At 38.0% G+C, this 8946-nt stretch overlaps 1 long non-coding RNA gene across 2 annotated transcripts; it reads left to right on the top strand.

The window, feature by feature from the left end:
• The first annotated feature begins 552 nt into the window (after window positions 1-552).
• Window positions 553-1431, top strand: LOC110934333. 2 transcript variants are annotated; one of them, XR_002588243.2, is made up of 4 exons: window positions 553-744; window positions 897-987; window positions 1092-1137; window positions 1217-1431. It is a non-coding gene; the product is annotated as an uncharacterized LOC110934333 (long non-coding RNA). The 2 variants fall into 2 exon arrangements; XR_002588242.2 differs by having other exon boundaries at window positions 557-987.
• Window positions 1432-8946: the final 7515 nt, after the last annotated feature.

Genomic DNA, 8946 nt, shown 5'->3' with positions numbered 1-8946 from the left:
TGCCCCTGTCGCAACGCGGGGCAGCTTCCATCTAGTTCTCTTTATATTAATAGTAGATTAGCTTAGATTAAATTAGATTATCTTTAAATTTTATGATGATAAGAGGACATACAAAAATTAAGTATATATTTTAAATAAAAAGCTCTAAATATTTTTAAACAATATATTTTTTTTCTTTATGTTCTAAATATAGAAAAGTTAATTAAGAAATATCAACAGGACGTATAAGTTTGGTATTAACCATTAATCTTCAGTGATTATCTCAAAGTTAATCCTCACATTCCCAACCACTATTACGTTGATTTGACACGAGCCTACATTCCACCCAAACCATGCAACATCTTTAATCGAACTATCGAAGAACAAATCGTCGGGACACCATACCCCTTTGAGCTTTGTCGTAAATGAATCCTTTACCTCCCTCACCTACTTAGTATACAATTCTTCAAGACAGAGATCACCCTTTAAATACAACAGATTTTTTTAGAAGAGTTACATAAGTGCAAATATAAATGAAATCTACACTTTCTCACCTACCTAGCTAACTCATTTAAATCATAACAATATAATTTTTCTTTCCCAACCACTGTATCTGCATATATAATCTCCATTCATATACGCTCATTAGCCATCTCTCCACATCTTCTCGTTCCCATTCACTCAAACTCGATTATGTAGCACCATCATTTATATAATCCATCGCACCAATCGAAAACCAATGATTTTTATTATTTTCTACGGTTGGTAAGCTCAATTTTTCATTTTTCGATCAATTCAAGTGCATCTTTACATCCTTGTTTATCCTAATCGACAATCATAGAAAACTACATTCCTTTTGATATTTGTATATTTTGTCTCTTCAATTGTTTCCCTTTTTCATCGATCTAACATTATAGGGGTTGATGATGCCATAATACTTACGAAGTGTTTCTAAGCTTTAATATGGAATCTACAGCAGGGGCAACTTTCTACAACTCTATAGAAATGGTTTGTTATAAAGCACAATTAGAGTTTACGCCATAGCTAGTTTATTACATTTGCTTTATTTTTAGATTTTATTGGCATTCTTTTTATATGCCTTTTCTCAACAGATGCTGCCAAATAGCGTGAGCCGAATGTGTGTTTTTTAGGATATAGGTGTGTCATTCATTTCATACACTTCATTCTCATTGATCATTCAACATTTATCTTTTCTAAATCATTAATCTTTTTTTAGGGCCATTTATCCGGAAGTATGGACTGCAAGTCTTGGAGCTATGTATGCATGGATACAATACAAAATGTGTTGTGATGCGTACCGGATTCGAGATCGGCGGTCTCCCAAAAATATAACACAATGAACGGAAGTAAACAAAAACAAAATAAAAGTTTGCTGCAATTTTCTTCTTCTCATTCAATAATACTAACTGGCCTTATATAGGCTTACAAACATAAAAGGGAAACGTGCACATGCATACACGATTTTAACTGAAATAGAGAAACATGGAAATCATGGGATAATAACATGCATACTACGTGGGTAAATGTAAACGTGCAGACTAGAAACATGGGTACTGGGTTGGTTAGTTTGTATCAATACCCGCCCCTTTAAAACGGGTCGTGTCCTCACGACCCACATCGGTCCATGGCGGTTCTGTTGGCGGTTCAAACAACAAGAATTGGGGTGTTTTGCAACGGTGGCCCGGCTGAAATTTTTTGTCACGGTGGAAGCATATACCAGCGGCTTTCTTGGCTTGCATTTCGGCTTGAGTGAGGCGCTTGATTGGAAGAGATGATGCGGATTGTGGGGACGAAACAGATCCAACAGTGGAATCAATTACCCCGGCAGTGAGCTTGTCTTCATGTAACACCTCGAAAAAATCACATCTAATGAAGTATTGACACGTGTAATAAACCCTAATGAAGTCAAACGTTGAATTTAAGTGACTAACTTTTCGAAAAATCGAAAACTTTGATTATGAAAGAACTGGAAGTATTATCATACCTAAAATAAGTTTCTAAATAACCTTTTACGGTTTTATATTCACAAATAAGCCACTTGTTAATCAAGTGTAGCTGTTTATGTAATTAATTGAAAGTTTGCGCAGAAAAGGGTTAAAAGCGTCAACATGTTAATTCTTACCTCTGAGTGACCTTTTAACAAGCCGAGAGCCTCATGATATTTGATTATACTCTCGGGATTGCCAATCATTGGCCACCCAAGGCTTTTATGCCCAAAAGTGAAGTTACGCGCAACTTTGCAAGTATAAGGGACTAAAAGTGTCAATATGTTTAATTATACCTCTGAATGACCTTTTATCGAGCCCGAAGCATTATGATGTTTAATAATACTTTCAAGAATGCCTAATATGAATTAGATGAGGCTTCAATGCTATTAAATGATGAGTTACGCAAGTTTGCGCATTTGAGGGACCTAAAGCGTCAAACTGCTAAAGTATACCGATTCGTATGTTATCGGACCTTCCGGAATATAACCATGAGATAAACATACCATTACCCCTAATATAGCTTAGATGTAGGCTTAGAGGTGTTTGGTGCGCAAAAAATAAACTTTTAAGTCATGCAGGGACTAAAAGTGTCAAAAAGCGCACAAGTATGCGTTTACGCGCATATCTTACATTCTGAATATCCCCGGTCACCCAAAAATGTATGTAAGCACTAAAATATTTTATTTTAGTATTTGGCATAAGAAAAATCCATTCGTCACGCAATTTGGATCGTTTTTCGCGCTTATGCGCATGTCGTCGTAATTAAGCGAACATCGCGATCGTACGACCAAACGAACCGACATCCGGGATATTTTTGAGCATGTTTCATGTACACAATGTTTAGGCATCATTTTAGGGCCTTGAAAATGGTTTAACGAGCCTTAAACATGTCGGAAATGGCCTTAATACACAACGGGGACCGAAATGGAAGCTTTGGAAACTGTTTGCTGATAAGAAGGACCTTAGCGTGACACCTAGCCCCCTTGGCGTCACGCGAGGCCCTTTCAGACCAGCAAAAGTTGTTTAATAAATTGAAAACAGCTTCTAAACACCCCAAAGGCCAATGCCACATGTTAATCCCTGATGTTGGGGGGCCATTTTGAGTTACCACAAGTTTGCAACAAGTGTAGGGACAAGATCAAAGCACGGTATTCGAGGAACGATCCTAACGGTTCCAAGAATCCTATAAATACCCCATGATTCACAACTCAAAACCCACTTGAAATCTGAGTTTTTCTCTAAGTGGTTGTGTTCATACACTCCCTACCTGAGATTACTTGGAGATCAAAGCTTTCGGGGACCCTTTGTAAGTGTTCTTTCGTTCGTTTTAGCGTTAAAGTCAAACTTTGTTTAACTTTCTGCATTGACCAGTTTATGGTCAATGCGAAGTTCGTTTGAACTTCATAACGTGAGCGTGATCACGATGGTTATAGTCCCTAGTGACTATACCTACTGATTACCACGTTATCTAGACTTAGTGACGAGTCGTAGTTTCGACCAAAATGCGTATTCTTGCGTATTTTGTAACCAAACTACTCTTAGGTATCAAAACAAACTCCGTTTGTTTTGATACCAAACCTGTTTTCTAAACTTAGTTAAGCATGTTTTAACATGCTTAGCTCGTCACTTTTAGTTTAGTGCTTATATAGGGTCGTAAGGTAAGCGATCTAAACAATCGCTTATACTTTCGAACCCAACCCGTTTGGTCGATCATTAGGATCCGACCAAACACATTAGGTGACCATAGTATATAGGGAATAACCTTCCAAGGTTATACCTTATGGTCACGACGTTTAGTTAGTTGTATGACAGGTAGTATATATGCCTTAGGTAAATGACCAAAATACCCCTTCGGGGCTTATATTGAGATTAAACTCGTTTTGGGCATATTGGAAGGTATCCTACTGATATCACAACATATTTAAGGCATATTAACTTAGGAAACCTGTATATGGCTCTTATGAATACCCGTTACGCTTATTACGCGTTCGGTTCGGTTTATGTAACTAGTTTGCATAAATTAGCCGAAACGGGTCAAACCTTATCGGTTTCATCTCAAAATCCAGAATGTGTATGAAATACCCATATTAAGAAAGTCTCCGAACTTGTTGGGTCTAAGTCACATTCTATTCCGGTCTTCGCCTAATCGTGCGTTTGAACCGTATAATTAACCGGTCTAGGCTTAGGCTTAACTAAAGACCCGTTAGCATTCTAATTGGTTATTTATACCATCATTCCAGACTAGAGCCTTTCGGTAAATCGTACCTACGCTTACTTAAGTGAATACGGCTGAGTTATTATAATTCTTGGTATTTAAGACAGGAGCTAGCTCAGGTAAATACTCTTAACTTATTTTCCCTATTACGGGCTTGGGATACGGTAAAATAAATACCGCATGGTCAGGTATGGGATTCAAAGACCAATAAGTCGGGAAATCCAAATAACCAGTTTTAATTCGTATTGCTTGACTGAAACATTGGGGATTAATGCGACCGTGTCCTGGGTATCCTTGACTCATTAAATGCAATGGCCACGACCTAAGCACGGGGTGTAGGCATACACCTGACAGATGCCATATGTTTATTAATCAATTATACCCAATAAGGGATTCCCTATAAGGGAATAGTGGTGTGTCGGTTAATCATGAACCGGCATAGAACCGGGCCCCGTATGTAGAGCAAGATATGTAAAACTGATAACATGAGATGTAGTTTGTCCCAAGTATAAAAGATTAAATTTTTGCCTTGTGCATTTTAATCAAAGTGTCAAAACATCTTCGTGCCATGAGCACCTAAACGAATTTTCACAGACATTCTCAAATGAGTCGGTTGAGTGTATTTACCAGTGAAAACTGACGTATTTTCAAAAGTCTAAGTGACAGGTACAAGTACGTAATAGGCTAGAAGCTGCTCAGGACGTTAATAAGAAATCTTGCAAGTTCTAGGCGTCTAAAGTCTGTTGAACAATGTCTATGTTTTAAGATCCGTCTGTGGATCCTTTACTTTCCGTTGTAATACTTGATATTACTTTGTATTCGGATTGTAATATATTTTATCTTTTGCTTCCACTGTGCATTTATATATATTGTGTTGTTTGACTATTATGTTGCCAACCACGTCACGATACTCCCCCACCGGGCCCACTGATGATACATGGAAATTCGGGGTGTGACACTTCAATTAAACGAGCTAATCCGTAAGTTTGATGCAACGTGTGAGGATGATAGATTGCTAGTTCGCTTTGAATGTCCGGTTTAAGTCCGGAGATGAAACAATTCTTTAGTGTCTCGGGAGATAAACCGACGACCCGGTTAGCGAGTCGTTCAAACTCAGTTTGATACATGGCATTCTTTTTAGATTTTATTGGCATTCTTTTTATATGCCTTTTCTCAACATATGCTGGCCAAATAGCGTGAGCCGAATGTGTGTTTATTAGGATATAGGTGTGTCATTCATACACTTCATTCTCATTGATCATTCAACATTTATCTTTTCTAAATCATTAATCTTTTTTTAGGGCCATTTATCCGGAAGTATGGACTGCAAGTCTTGGAGCTATGTATGCATGGATACAGTACAAAATGTGTTGAGTATAAAAACAATGAGAAAAAATCTTGGCCATCTATTTTTTAAATCAAATGATGGTATTGATTACATATCACCCCTTAGAATTTAATTTGTTATGTTAATTAGTATTAGTAAGGGTGTTTTGATAAGTTTGCTAATTTGGTAAAAGATTGCATTTATATACTTCCCCTGTAATATCGCATTCACCTTTAACAATCCAAATTTCAAAATCACAAGCTCCATATTTGAATATTACACCATGATCGACAATCGTCATCATCACGGTCGTTTATTTCGCCAGAATCTTCACAGTCGCCGCAACCAGTGCTCAGTGTCTCCACCAATGCTCACCGCCACTGTCACTTCAACCTATAACTTTGATTGGCACCACCAGTTCAACTAGTGACCTTATAGTGTAACAACCATTAATTTTCCACTTTACAGTTATTTTCCAAATTTTATTTCCATTTTAATTGTACTTCTATGTCTTTCAATAAAACAATTGGATATTTTGTACACATGTGCTTCTTTGCCATTATGCGACACTGTGCACCCTTCTTTGTATATTAACTGGTTGTACAATTGTTTCGTAACAACAAATTTGAGTTTTCGGTTTCATGTCAATAATGAAAGCATTGGAAATGATATGTGTTGATTGTAGTAGTTTAGGACAAATTGTATAGGATATATGCGTGTAATTGTTCGGTATGAGTTAAGTTGTAAAACTGGGAGTTTTAACAGTTTTGTAAGGATGAGTCGCATAGTCACATCAATTGTCTATAACACATCTCGAACCGAGAACCTAAAATCGTAAGGGGGGGGGGGCTAAAACCTATTTGTATTTATATAGGTAAATAATTGCAAATTTTGTCCTTTAGCTATACACCATATTTCAAACGGTGTCCTTTTTCTTTATAATTGACGACTTTTTTTACTTATTGTTTAAAAATCTTATACGGTATGTCCTTTGCCTCTAACCCAGTTATTTTAAACGTTAAATTTGACCATGTAAGGGTAACTTTGTCAATCTATCAAATTTAATTTACTTAAAATAAATCAAAATTTCATTATAACCATTCATTTTGACTCTCAACTCTATCTCTCTATCCCCACTCTACAAGTTCAGACCACCACCAACAACAAAACCTCTTTTGTAACCCCGCCACCTACCAGCTACACCATCCCCACCCCTCTTTTCCACTAATTCCGCCATCACTTCCACCACAAATACCCATAAACACACACACTTTCTTCATTTTGGAAAACCCAAAGAAAGAGTGAGATGGAGAGAGAAAGCAGAAGAAAGAGAAGTTAAGAGAGAAAGAAACGAAAAGAGATAGAGTATGATAGTGAGAGGTTAGAGAGAGAAAACGTAGAGAGAGAAAACGCAGAGAAAGAGAGTGGGGGAGCACCGGTGGCCGACGGTTGTCCGCCACGAAGCTTGAACAACTCCGGTCCGGTGGTCGACGGTTGTCTGACACGACGCTTGAACAGCTTAGCTTAGATCGACGGAGATGATGACAAATGTTGGTGTTGTTGTGGGTGCAACGACAGGGTGATGGCGGTGGTCATGTGGAGCAACGATAATGAAAGTGGCGGTTGTGCTTGAAGGAGACACCAGTGATGGCTTTGATTGAAGATGATGACGGTGGTGTCGGTTGTGGTCCACGATGACGGCAGTGAAGGTTAAGGATAACGACGAGGATGGGGGTGGTGGTGAACGGTGGTTCCAGTGATTGTGGTTGGATGGTTGCTGGTGAACGGTTGGGAGCAAGGATAGGATTTGTGTCGCAACCGCCGACCCCTAGCATGAGAGCGGGCGGCCGCGAGTACAGTATCAGTGGTATCAGTGTTTATTAATTTAGCAGCGAAAAATACATCCGGACCAGAGTTAGGAAATAGTTTATGAGAGTAAAACACCACACTTTTTATAAATAATAAATACATCCGGACCGGAGTTAGGAAAAAACACAAGTTTCCATTACAAATATGTTTATAGGGAAAAATCCCAATTTATTGAAATAAAACTTCTTTCTTGTTTACGTAACTTATATAGCCACTTTTCCAAGCTTTCAGTGCTCTCCAGCTGCCTGCTATTTGGCTTTCACATTTTGTTACCTGAAACGCGATTTAAAAAGTTTTATCAGCAAGAAATAGTAGCGAGTGCATTCCAGTTTAATCAAAACAGGATTTTATATTTTTACAGTATTATATATCACCATTGCTCTTGATTTTCTTGACTGTATATCTCTTAAATGTCAACATATACACGCGTGATTTAGTTTACGAAGATTTTTCAATGCCGAGAAACTCGATCAGAGAGTAAAAAAGGCGTAAGGTTCACAATGGTGTTAAACAAAAATGGGATGTACTGGGCTACGATTCGAGTTACAGGAACAAGGGCCAAACCAACCATCCAAGAATAGAATCGTCGAGCGAAAACACTTGACAACCTCCTGGAAGCAGCTTTTCTTACCACTAGATCTTTCTCCATCAATTAGGAATCTGATGCCGTCACTAAACACATTCCTTAAATTGTAGCCATTTTTAGTGTTTATTTTTGGTGTCTAATCCGCATATATATCACCATTGCTCTTGATTTTCTTGACTGTATATCTCTTAAATGTCAACATATACACGTATGATTTAGTTTACGGAGCTTTTTCAAGGCCGAGAACCTCGACCTGAGAGTAAAAAAGAAGTAAGGTTCACATTGGTGTAAAACTAAAATGGGATATACCGGGCTAGGATTCGAGTTACAGGAACAAGGGCCAAACCAACCACCCAAAAATGGAATCGTCGAGCCAAAACACTTGACAACCTCCTGGAAGCAGCTTTTCTTGCCACCGGACCTTTTTCCATCAATTAGGAATCTGATGCCGTCACTAAACACATACCTTAAATTGTTGCTATTTTTTGAGTGTTTATTTTTTTGTGTCTATTCCGCATATATATCACCACTGCTCTTGATTTTCTTGACTGTATATATCTCTTAAGTGTCAACATATACACGTGTGATTTACTTTACGAAAATTTTTTAATGCCGAGAAACTCGATCAGAGAGTAAAAAAGGCGTGAGGTTCACAATGGTGTAAAACTAAAATGGTATATACCAGGCTAGGATTCAAGATACAGGCACAAGGGCCAAACCAACCACCCGAGAATGGAATCGTCGAGCGAAAACACTTGACAACTTCCAGGAAGCACCTTTTCTTGCCACCACACCTTTCTCCATCAATTAGGAATCTGATGCCGTCACTAAACACATTCCTTAAATTGTAGCCATTTTTTGAGTGTTTATTTTTTGGTGTCTAATCCGCATATATTTCACCATTGCTGTGACAACCCGTATTTCGAACCTATTTTGTGTAACGTTACGTGTTTATGTGAAC

This window comes from Helianthus annuus, chromosome 4 (assembly GCF_002127325.2).
Source record: "Helianthus annuus cultivar XRQ/B chromosome 4, HanXRQr2.0-SUNRISE, whole genome shotgun sequence".
Classification (NCBI taxonomy): domain Eukaryota; kingdom Viridiplantae; phylum Streptophyta; class Magnoliopsida; order Asterales; family Asteraceae; genus Helianthus; species Helianthus annuus.
The sequence above is the reverse complement of the archived record's forward strand: the minus strand, read 5'-3'. Positions and strand labels throughout refer to the sequence as shown.